The sequence below is a fragment of the Hippopotamus amphibius genome, chromosome 5 (genome assembly GCF_030028045.1).
Source record: "Hippopotamus amphibius kiboko isolate mHipAmp2 chromosome 5, mHipAmp2.hap2, whole genome shotgun sequence".
Lineage (NCBI taxonomy): Eukaryota > Metazoa > Chordata > Mammalia > Artiodactyla > Hippopotamidae > Hippopotamus > Hippopotamus amphibius.
In genome coordinates, this window is record NC_080190.1 from 3,183,472 (window position 1) to 3,195,666 (window position 12,195).

The following is a 12,195-nucleotide window of genomic DNA, read 5'->3' on the forward strand; positions in this document are numbered from 1 at the left end:
GGTCTGGCTTTCTAAATCCAGTCTGTCTATGCCTTTTTTTGTTTTTTAAAGACTGACTGATTGGCTGCACTGGGTCTTCATTGCTGTGTGCGGACTTTCTCTAGCTGCGGTGAGCAGGGGCCACTCTTCCCTATCGTGCACGGGCCTCTGATTACGGTGGTTTCTCTTGTTGAGGAGCACAGGCTCTAGATGTGCAGGCTTCAGTAGTTACAGCACGAGGGCTCAGCAGTTGTGGCTCACGGGCTCTAGAGCACAGGCGCAGTAGCTGCGGTGCACAGGCTTAGATGCTCTGCGGCATGTGGGATCTTCCCGGGCCAGGGCTTGAACCTATGTCCCCTGCGTTGGCAGGCTGATTCCTAACCACTGTGCCACCAGGGAAGCCCTGTCTATGCCTTTTTATTTGAACCTTAGGACCATTTACATTTAATGTATGTATGTTTGGGCTTGAATCTATCTAGTACCAACTTGCTATTTGTCCTATTTGTTCTCTGTTCTTCTTTCTTTCTTTGTCCTGCCTTCTTTTAGATTACTTTAAAAATTAGCACTCTATTTTACCTTCTGTAAAAGGTCTTGGCCTATGAACTATTCATTTTGGTTTTTCTTTTTAGTGGCATTCTAGATTTTATAATATGCCTCTGATTTATCAGTCTTCCTTCAATTAATACAATACTTGTTCACAGTAATCTAAGAACTGACAGCAATATATTTCCATTTCCCCAGTCCTACCTTTTGTGTTACTGTTGTCTTTTGCTCCTATGTATATTATAAAATTCCAAATTTATTATTACTAACTTTATTGTGAATAGTTAATCATTTTTTAATGAAAATCAAAAAAATTTTTCCCCATACTTTCCCACACATTTTCCATTTCTAGTGCTGTCCACTCCCTGGGAATTGTTCAACTTCAATTCCCAGTAGCTCCTTGTGGCCTCACGTGGTCCCCCCCCCACACACAACAGCACTCTGCAACCAAGAAGACACCATGAAGAGCTCCCCCTTCCCTCCAGTGCTCTGTCCACAGATTCCAGCCGCATGGGCACTGGGACACATGTACTAAAGTATCTGTAGCATCATTAGTTAAAAAGGCAAAGAATGAGGGGAACTCCAAAGCCTACTTTGGGGTTCAGAGGATAGGAAACAAATTACAGCACATCCATAAGGTGGGATTCTACATAGTAGTTATAATTAGCGAAGAATCTCTGTAGGATTCAAAACAGACGAGTCTCACAAAAATGTTGACTGAAAGAAGCAAGTCACAGGGAGACATCAGTGTTATTCCATTTGTATAAAAAATGCAAAACATGGGCCAGGCTGGGGAAGGGAGGCCTGGCCAGGGAGGCACACAGGACTGAGCAGAGCCAGCAGCGTTCCACTCCTCAGCTGGGTGGGCGCAAGTGAATCTTCCCTTTGCACTTACACCTCACCGACCCTCAATGAATATTCTTTTGCCTCAAATAGCTATTTCAAAAAAACAATGAAAATACCAACCTGTCATCAATGTGCTCAACAATTATTCTTAAAGAGACATTTGAAATTGCTCCTTTCCCTCATATGATAAAAAATGATTCAAAAGGTATTCATTTACATAGTTTTCTTGCTTTTTTCCCTTGACATTCAACTTTTAAAACAAGAGAGGGAGGAAGACGGTGTTTCCAAGCATCTGGATTCCATGCTCACGCTGCTTCCCCCTTTCCTGACCATGCTTTCCCAAGGAGCCCTTACCACCCCCACCCCAGCCTCTTCATCCCTGAGGCCTGGCTTATATTTTTTCAAAGTAATTACATCACTCCCTGACAGCCCAGGGGATGGAGATATATATATGTGTGTGTGTATATGTATATACGTGTATGTAGAGTATATACTTATAAACACACACACGCACCCCTCCCACTAGAATATAAGCTTCGTGAGGCCCAGAACTTTGCTGAGTGTGCTGCTAAGTTCCAAAAGCCAAAAAGAGGGCTTAGCTTATTGCTTGATGAATGTCTGTTGAATGACTGATCAGCTGAACTCCTTTCTCCATGGTCTGGCCTAGGGCTCTACCAGAGAACGGCATCCGCATGCCAGTCTCCCAACTCACCTTCACTTTGAAGAGGGCGACATTTATTTACTTATTTTTAAGCCCAGGGGAAGGCATTCAATACATACATTGACTTGAATGATCTCTAGGACTTCTGACCCTAAAGTATAAAAAGGAACAACCAATGAAGAACCACTTAGCAGCAGTGCTGAAAGCAGCTGGGAAGTTACCTTGACGCCCCTTTCCACCTGCTCTCTGGAAGAAAGGGCCCAGGCCCCCTCGGCCTGGGGCAGTGGGTAGGGCCGCACGCCTCCCGGGGTTCTCTGCAAAGCTGGATATTTCCTGGGCCTCCCCAGGGCCCACAGGTCGACCCAGGACGTCCGCGTCCTGTCTAAGGCAGTTCCCCAGGCTGCGTTCTGGGGAACCTCAGACCCCACACGACGCCAGCAGGGAGCGGCACTATGGGAGAAGATTATTCGGGCAAGCTGGGGTATTTACTGCCCATCTTCTTGACCAGCAACATCTTGAAGGTCCCGAGAATTCCTGTTATAAAGAAACCGGTTTGGCTTTGTTTAAAATTTCTCAAGCTTTTTGGTCATGGAATCTTTTTCTGGTGAGACATTTACTAACACGCAGTAGAACTGATGCTTCACCCAAGCAGCCTAGAAGAGTCCTTCTGTAGTTCACGCGGAGGTCTGTTCACGTCGTCCTGAAGTCAGCTTGTGCTCAGCTGTCCTCGAGGCCCCGACTCCTCTGCTTTGCAGCAGCAACAAGGGATGAGGGCAGTGGCTGGGTGGGTGTGATATTTCCCTGGCCTCCTTTCACCTGGGGTGGGTGGGGCCGTGCTGTGGGCTCCGGGGAGGTCCACTACCCAGGGACGGGTGAGCAGGAGGGCACACGTGGCGACGCCTGTATCAGCTCAGCGAGGTCGACAAGACAGACAAGCTGTAAAAGGTTCTCCGAGACCCATCACGTGTGCTGAGGGAGAAAGCTAACATAGCTCAAATCTCTAACACAAACTCAGAGTCTGAAGTTTTATTTCTAGGATCCAAGGTTAAAATGGTTGAATTTAGAAACCCCAGGGTTAGAAAGGCCCTCAGGCTCAGAAATGGTGTGTGTGCAGCACTGGGCAGGAGCGACAGGAGTCACGAGAGGTCACGCGCAAGGCCTCAGAGAAGGGCTGCGGCCTTGAGGTGCAGTTTGGTCTGGGGACCGGCTCCGGGGCAGCCACGCACCTTGGGATCCAGGGCCTGTGCAGACCTTCGCCCCGGCATGAACCTAGCCCAGGAAGGCGCTCCGTGGCTGTTTTTTACGGAAGGTCCCATCTTCCCTGGTGCCCTCCTCCCCCCGACTCCAGCGAGGAGGAACCAGCTGCATCAGCAACGGGCTCCTCCTCTGTGTGGAGGGAGGGGCAGGACCCCACAGCAGGCCTGACGAGACCTGACTGCGCGGCGGAGCGCAGCTCAGGGAACCTGCATGTGCTTCTGCGAGCGGCGAGGAGATGAAGAGGAGAGCCAGGCGGAGCCAGTGCCACCACAGGCTCGGACTCTGGGGAGGCAGCCAGGTGGACGACGGACTACAACGTGGGGAGCACCTGGGGCTGGGCAGGGAGCCCGCCTGCATCCGTGCATTCGCTCAAGAAGTATTTTTTGAGCCACAGCACGTGCCCAGGACGGTGTGTGCGCTAGAGATGCAGCAGCGCCTCAGCCAGAGGCTCCCTGCTTTCCCTCGGAGGCCTGCTTCCCTACCAAGGAACAAAGGGCTCAACGTAATCTTCGTTAAGAAGATGCCTTTCCTATCTTCTTGTAGGATGAAGCAGCAACAAGGAAGCAGTCCCGCTAGCATCCTCAGACACAAGGCACGCCTCCCCACCCACGTCCTGGCGTTGACACTTGGCTGGCCCACTGTCCCTGTCCCCTTGCTTTCTGTGCTGCAGAGCAAGAAGGATGGCCCAGTCCCCGGCAGATGAACTGAAGGTCAGGGTACCGGCCGTGAAGTGCACTCGTGGCACTGGAAACGGGTCTGGCTACACTTCACAAAGACCTGCAACCTCGGTCAAGGGCGGCAAGCCTCTGTCCTCTAACGTTGTGCTCTCCAGAGCAGACATCCCCAACACTGGCCCAAATGTACTCACATACATGTCCCATCAAAGGAGGACGTCCCACAAATGAAGTGTCCCCAGGAAAGGAGGAGATGGCAGGGGGCCTGGTCCGTGCTCGTGCGCAAGGGACACCCAGGCCCAGGGATGTCCCAGCAAGCTCCCGAGGTGCGCTGGCACGTCCTGCACTCATGAATTCCTTGTCACAGGAACTGTGCTGACAGCTGGGCTGCGGACAAGTGCCCTCCCGTCAGGGCTCCAGGGGCAGCACCTGGGACCCACGGTGAGCCCCACGTCTGTTTACCACCTCTCCGTTCCCCTCCCCCGCTGCCCCCCCAGAATCCCTCCCCTCCGTAACTGCATCCACAGCACCGTGAACAACTGCTTCTGGTTCTCAAGCAACTTCTACAAGGGAGTGAACAAAAGAGCAAAGACCTGGGTGCTGTCGGAGAAGATGCGGGACGAGGGACCCCTGGGGGCCCTGGGAGGCTGAGTGTGGCTGGCTTCTAGCAGGACAGTCAGGTGGGGGCCGCCCCTCCTCCCGAAACGCGCCCCGTCTGCTGCAGCTCCGTGCGGCCTGCCCACGTGGGCTGCTGAGCACGGCGGGGCTTCTGGAGAAACAGTTCTCCGTGAAGGCAGCAGACGTCTCTTGTGCTGGGTCTTGTGGCCTCATTTTACCCTCATCCCACACCCTAACTTCTGTCCCCACGTCACACATGGGGAGTCAGAGGCTTAGAAAGGCTGTTATGGACTCAATCGTGTCCCCACACTCACAGGCTGAAGCTCCAACCCCCGGGACCTCACTGTGAGCCTGAACTTGCAGACGGGGCCTTCGATGAGTGAGGCAGTGAAGATGAGGCCAGGAGGCTGGACGCTAATCCAACTGGACTGGCGTCCTTAGAAGAGGAGATGAGGACACCCGGGGGTGGCACCCGCAGAGGCAGCAGGAGGGCGCGGAGGCAGCCGACCTGACCTTAGACTTCAGCCTGCGGTGCCGGGAGAGCATGCACTGCCGCTGAAGCCCCTGCCTTGGTGCCAGCCACCTTGGCAGCCTGTGTGACTGAGACAAGGGTCCGAGCATCTCCTGAGGCTGCTGGGCAGTCAGAGGTGGCGCTGGCTCCCATGTCCCAGGCACTGTCAGCACAGCCCACACGGCTCAGAGCTTCTGTGGGTCGTTCCCTGGATTCCATGAGGGTCGAGCAGCTGCCTGAGACCCTGGCATGAGAGCAGGGCAGAGGCCACAGGGAGGGCGCGGGCTCTGTGCGGAACCAGGCTGTGTCTGGTCAGACCTGAGAGCCGCGCTGCTCGGGAACGCGACCCTGGCTGCCGCTGCAGCCTGGAGCAAAGCTCTGCCCTTGGCAGGGTGGGAGGGAGGCAGCCTCCGCTGTCCCAGTGGAGCGGGGCTGCTGGATTCCAAACACACTGCCAGTCCCAAGCACCGCAGTGCCCGGGTCGGAGCCCAGAGCTGCCCAGAACGTTTAGCAGACGGAGTAGAAGAGACTGGTCGTGGAAACCATGTACATTCTGGAAGGGACCAGAAGTCCAGGCCTGAGAACCAAGACATTATCTCAGAGGCCAAACCAAAGGCATATGCCCTGCCTTAGGGTGGAGAGGAGCCAGCCTGGGCAGCCGGCGCCCTCTCGAGCCCCACGCAGGGAGATGGCGGGGGTGGGGTGGGGGGACTCGCCTTCCCAATTCTCCAGGGGCGCACCCCCGGCCCTCCTTCGCTCCAGCCCTGCAGACCACCGTCAACCTCCACACTGGCGACACAGCTTTTATTAATACAAGTGGGGCCATTAATAATATTTAAATGCATTAGCTTTAACCCAAACAAACAAGACCGCTAATGAAACCTTAAACTGAAATCCCGCATTCTAGAAAAGGAAAGACACTGGGTGGAGAGCCAGGGGCCGCCGGCCAGGTGTTAACACCGAGACCTCGGGAGCTATGCGTGGGTCCAACACACGGGCTGTGACGAACATCAAAAGGTGTTAATGGTTTCAATATTTATCTGCTGCAGGGAAGCGCTCTAAAAAGGAGACAGAAAAAAATTCTGCTAATGGCTGTGTCTTTGCCATTAAAATGAAAAGCTTAATGCATCTTATAATCAGAGGACAATTTGCAAATCATTAAGAGAAATGTAAAATTCCATTAAAATACAAATCAAGAGACTCTCCCTGGACTAATAATCTTTTTGATATTATTTTGCATTTCACTATTTCTGTTCCAATAACCCAGGCCCCACAAATGATCGGTTCCTGAACACGCTCTTTACCACAGCCTACTCTTTTAACAAGAAACCGAGAGAAGGATAATCTGCTATTCAGAGCAGGTACTAATGAAGAATTCCATATATTCTGAAATTTAATTAAAACCCCAAAGATTTCAAATTAGATGCAATTTGAAATGCCTGGGGCAGAAATACATGCACTTGCGTGGTGAGGGTACCACACTGAAAGTTGATACCGTAATTGGTCTTGATGTATTTTTGTGTTGCCGGGCTGAAGCACAGAACTCATAACCATATAAAAATTCTCTGTAGATTACCTGCTCATTGAAAATGCCATCACTCAGGTAGTTCCCTACTAAATTACCATGCTACTAAAATGCACAAAGTGATTCGGAGAGTGGAGTGGCACAGCTGGCCGACGCGGCGGATGAGTTATGCATGCGTCAACGCGGCCTTTTTTCTTAGTAAAATATGCTCAGTTGAATATTAAAATATAATTGGCATTCAACCTAAGTAGCTTAAACCATTTTGTTATCTTCTTTTAAAGCGATTTGGCTCCTCACAGTTATTTTCAAGGATGCGATTCACAAACTAATGATACCATCATATTCAGCGAGATTTGTGCTGTTTTACATTTGTCATAAATAGGTGCAGTTTCTACAGCCTGCTAAGGATGGCCTTTAATATTAGCTGCTCTTGAACATCAAAGGCCCAATTCTTGGGGAGGAAAGGGGGGGCGGTTATGCCATTTATGTGGGTTCTTGCATATTTTATTCTACAAAGAGGAAGAGAGGCGAATTCTCTATGAAAAGTGTGACGTCTCGGCCAAGCCATGAGCCCTGGGTCTCCGGAGCGCACGTGCTGGGTGTCCCTCACCCTGTCTGAGGACAGGCGGAAAGCAGATGCTGCTGCCGGACCTTGCCGCCCGGCTGAGGAAGGACTGTGTGTTCTTAGAAAAAGCAGACAATTCCCCCTCCCCCCGGATCTGGGACGGGTCCTTTACACGATGTGTTTGTGCCACGATAAACAGCAGCACGTGAGAAAGGAAAGAGCAGTTGCCGTAGTAACAGAGATCCTGTATACAGTGACGCTGGCCGAGGGGCAGGGCTCACCGGGGACGCTACTTCCCAAAACATTACCAACATGTCCCTCACCATTTTGAGGGGAGGAAAAACCTGAATATAACTCAGTGACATATTAAAGACCCAAACAGACTTCTTCCTCTACGTCATTCTTCAATCTTCTTCTTCAGAAGCACTCTATTCTGTGGCCTTAAAACATCCCACGATGCCCCAGCAGCTCTGCTCTGCCCTGAGATTCCCACCCCTCACGGTCACGGTAGCCACACCCATGGCCTCACACCTCCGAAAGAGAGATGATTCTCCTCCAGGTAAATATCTCACTTTTCCATTCTGACATCTGCAGCATGGTCTTCCAAAGGGGACGTATGCGCGTAAGTCTATATTCTGAGTCACCTTGAACGTAAGGTAGCAAGTAAACCTGTGTGATAGAGCATGTAGATGAACTAACAGTTTTGACACTTTGGGATTCCTACAAATAGTTGATGGCATTACTGCCATTAGTTTTGCATCAACATTTGTACATTTAACATTGGTAACTTATAGTCCAGTTCTGTATACCATTTTATTAAAATACCATTTTCTCTACAAACCCAGGGAGTAGAGATGATTCTAAATCTTTATTACTGCTAGCATGATATCAAAATACATTAATGTTGCTTGTAACATATGAATAGACAACATCGTATGACAACAAAAATATTAATTTCAACAGCCTCTTTGGAAGCAGCATATGTACAGTACTGTCACTACTGACAACACCTGGAATAAAAAATTTAGAAGGACATTTAAGTGAAAAGTTGGTTTGTCCATTTGTTGCTTTAAAATATAGGCCTGTTCGACGATTCTTATTTTTCAAAGCTCGATTCAAATGAAAAATTACTGAAGACAGAGACAATGTAATTTACTTCTCCTAGCAGGTAGAAACTTGATTCTCTACTCCTTTTTTGAGGTGATATACACTCAAATCCAATAGAGGAGCTTCCCTGAAGGTAATATCTTTCCAAATGTGGGAATGTAATTAGGGTGGCCTTTATTTTTAATAGAACTTTCATCGGTATGATGTTTAATTACTATGCTAGAGGTAACAGTCATGTTTTAATGTGAATCTTTTCTCACTAAAACAACACCTACAATTATTTCAATGTTAAGTACTATTTATTTGTAATAGAGACCCCATTATATCTCACAAGGTTTGAAAGCAGCTGACTTTCAAACCAACTTTTTGGTTACCTTTTGAGCTTGGTTAAATTATACTGTATGACCCCAGTGGCCTTGAGTGAAGGCATTCTCAAGTTCAATTTTTTTGCCTGATTTATGGAAACCTCAGGGAACACAGTATCTGACCACCTCTTAGATTTAGGAGGAAACTTCCGCTGAACTAGGCTTCCCAGGAGCCCCTGGTAATTACCGAGTCGTCAGAGGGCTCTCTGCACAGGGACACCAGTCATCTTCTTCGAGGCCAGCAGGCTGTGGTTCTGCTCCAGCCACAGCAGCATTTCAGGAGCTGGCATCGACAGACTGAATTCTCCCCCCCAGGAGGGGTGGATGCTTTACTGCGCTTTCTCCCTAGGGTAAGTATACGGCGACTGTGGGGGACGTGAACACTCGTGGGCTGTCACAGCAGGCCAAGGACAAGATCCACATTAGGGGTGTGGAAAACAGGCCAGCATCTGGAACCTGAAGGACCGCTCTCCCCTCCACTGGCCACTTCCACTGCTCATGGGTCTCCAGAAGAACCGAAAGCCTCACTCATCTGGCTATTTCACAGGAAAAACACGTTTGGCCGAAGTATCTGGATGCCTCCTGGAGGCTCTGGGTAGCTGTGCCAGCACTCTGCCCTGGGCAACCAGGCAAGGCTCTTCCGGCTCTCGGGGCATCAACCTGATGTGCGTCCAAGCAGGCAGTGGAGGTGCCAATGTGAAGCCCGTCCTGCCCGCTCTTTCCAAATCAAAGGTGAAGGACACACGGGCTCTTCCTGTCTTTTCACGTGGCGGCGGGCAAAGCTCTGAAAGCAGGGAGACAGGCACACGGCAGTCTAGACTGTATTTAACGTTGTTGATTACAACAGCAAAAACGCTTCTTAAATATGCACAGTTATGTCTCAAACAAAATCATTATTAAACTAGGAGTGTTAGCCTTCGTATAGAGGGAAGCACACAGCAAAAACATTTGGAAGAGCTAGATGTTCACTTTAAAGCAATAATTCTCAAAATAGGGTATATGTACACATACTATATATATACACACACACAATATAAGTGTGTGTGTATATATATAGTTGCCTCTCGTAAGATTTTACTGTGTCTCGGGAGGGGTGAGACGTATAGAAATTGTGGGTATACTAATGTTAACAAGGTTTCCAGCGCGTCCTAACATGCACACCCCCCAGAATAAGGGCCTGAGCTACCAGAGTACCCTGAACAACCTGTATGCTTGAACAAGTCATCGTGGAAGCTTTAAAACCTCTCTCCTAGTTCAAGATATGGTTACACAACACAAAGAATAAACAAGTACTGATGACAACTGCCAGCCAGGAAACCGCATAAAAATAAAATATAAAAAATAAGGAACCTAAGACATGATCGGAACCTCAGGCTCTTCGGGCCGTGAGATTCAGCAACACGCCAGAAGGTAGTGGCCGCGTGGAGGGGAAGCGCTCCTCTGAAGCGCGCTGACGGCTTCAGAGCGGGCCTGGCCGGGCGCGCGTGGTCCCACCTGCTGAAGTGATGCTCCTTCTGCCCTGGCTGGGAGCCCCCAACCCAGAGAAACCCTCAGCCCGGGACACAGAATCCTGGGACTCTGGGGCTGGAAATGATGTCATATTCAAATGAGGGCAGGGACCAGGCAGGCAGGAGAGAACAGCGAGCCCACGAAGGCTGCTCCTGTCCATTAGGGAAGGGACGCACGTCAGCCGCTGGCTCCCGTGAAAGCCAGGCCCAGGGGCCGTCTGGAGGAAGCCGGGCTCTCCTCCGAACGGCTCCGCCAAGGGAAGAGCGATGGCGTGGGGCTAGCCGCTGGGTCCTAGCAGGAGGGATTCCTGGAGACGTGTCAGTGCAGCCCCGCAGGGTCAGCAGCAAACAAGCATCCCGACGAGGCAGGCGGCTCGCTCCGCACCCCGCCGGTCCTTCGCTTTCACTGCGTCCTGCCTTGCTTTCGTTCACAGACGTTCCCACGGATCTCTTTTCTCTCATGGCTCTGAACCACAAAAATATGCTGGGTTTCACTCTCCACGAAAGAGCTGATGGGCCGCTCCTGGCCGTGGTCTCCTGTATTGACTCCAGACCTCCGACCACCTTCCGGCACCTTGAGCTCCGTGGCCCCCATCTGCTCTCAGACTTTCTGTATGTCTTTTCATTTCACCTTTCCCTGCCTCAGCCTTAGAAGGCCACAGACCCAGGTCTCCACGTCTGCTAGCCCTGAACAGCTCTGGGCTCCATCAGCAGCTCTGGGGTTGAAAGAGGCACATTCTCACCAGCTGTTTCCTTCCCACTTAATTTAAGTGCACGTGTTAGCTTGTTCTAATCAAGGAGTGGGCTTCGGAAGGTTTATAAAGCTTCCAGCCCCACCAGGTAATATCTCAGCAAGAGCGACGATTTTTATAAGCCCTCATTTAAGATACGGGAGAATAGTGATGGCCACCCATCAGAACCTGCGCAGCATCTCCTATTTCAGCGATTTTCTCTTTAGATTGTAATGTTTTCCTTTAATTTAGGAAAAACATCAGTACAAACTGCCTGAAAGCACCAAGCTGCCTCCTGCTGTGGGTCTAGAAGGGGGACTCAGGGAAGACCCTCTCTCTCCGCTTGCAACACCCTCCGAAGGCAAACTGGGCGGGCTTGGTGGCATGTAAGGCGACACGAACACCAAGTCAGGCTCCAGGACACTTATGAAGAGGGTGCAGTGGGACCACAAGCGGGACACAGTGGGGAAATTAATTAATTCACCCTGAAAGGGCCTTTCCCCTACCTGATTGGCAGGGTTTTCTAGAGGCCCTTTGGAAAGAGGGTTTGACAGAGATACAAAATTACAAGAATCCTTATAGAGACTCTGTAACAGAAGTTGCAAAGAAACGTCCCTCTAGCCAGCAGGTTTAAAAAATGCAGATTTTACTACTGTCATGCAACTGGATTTCATAGCTACAAGCTAATAGCTGTGACGAAGGAATTATTAAAGTGTTAAATATTTCATTTAAAAGGGAACATTGCAGTCACTTTAAAAAGAAAACTCAGAACTCATCTGTTGAAAACCATCATCTGTGAGATGGCACAGGGAGGACAGCCAAGGGCCCCCACACTTGCCCCGGGGGTGGCCTCTTGTGGCGTCTGTCTCCAGCACAGGCCAGGCCCCTCCCCAGCAAGGGGACTCAGGGTGCCTGAGGACGCCCCACCCCCGCCTGGCAGGAAAAGCACAAAGCCCCACGGTCTGCGGGCCTGCCGCCCATCTGCCTGGCCACGCCGGCCAGGAGGGCCTTCAGGGGCAGAGGGAAGAAAGCGTCTCCACTCCCGTGAGTCTGGAAGCAGACCCTGGCGCTCTGCCGGCCTGCTCTTCTTGCACGCGCTGTGAAACCCTGCTTTCAGTCACTCCAACTGCTTCTGCCATTGATCTCTGCGGCTACAAGTGTTAAGATGTATGCTAGACAAAAGCTAAAATTTTCATAAGTAAATATAAAGAAGCGAGAGAGTATTAACAGAAAATAAGTTTAAATGATATTTTATTATGAAAGAAACAGTAAGATTTATTTCAGCAATAATGGCTTCATTAAATA

At 50.3% G+C, this 12,195-nt stretch overlaps 1 protein-coding gene across 7 annotated transcripts in view; it reads right to left on the reverse strand.

Moving 5' to 3' along the window:
- MGMT (O-6-methylguanine-DNA methyltransferase) overlaps positions 1–12,195 on the reverse strand; it is a 268,984-nt gene that overhangs the window by 27,199 nt on the left and 229,590 nt on the right. The gene's annotated exons all lie outside the window — the stretch shown is intronic.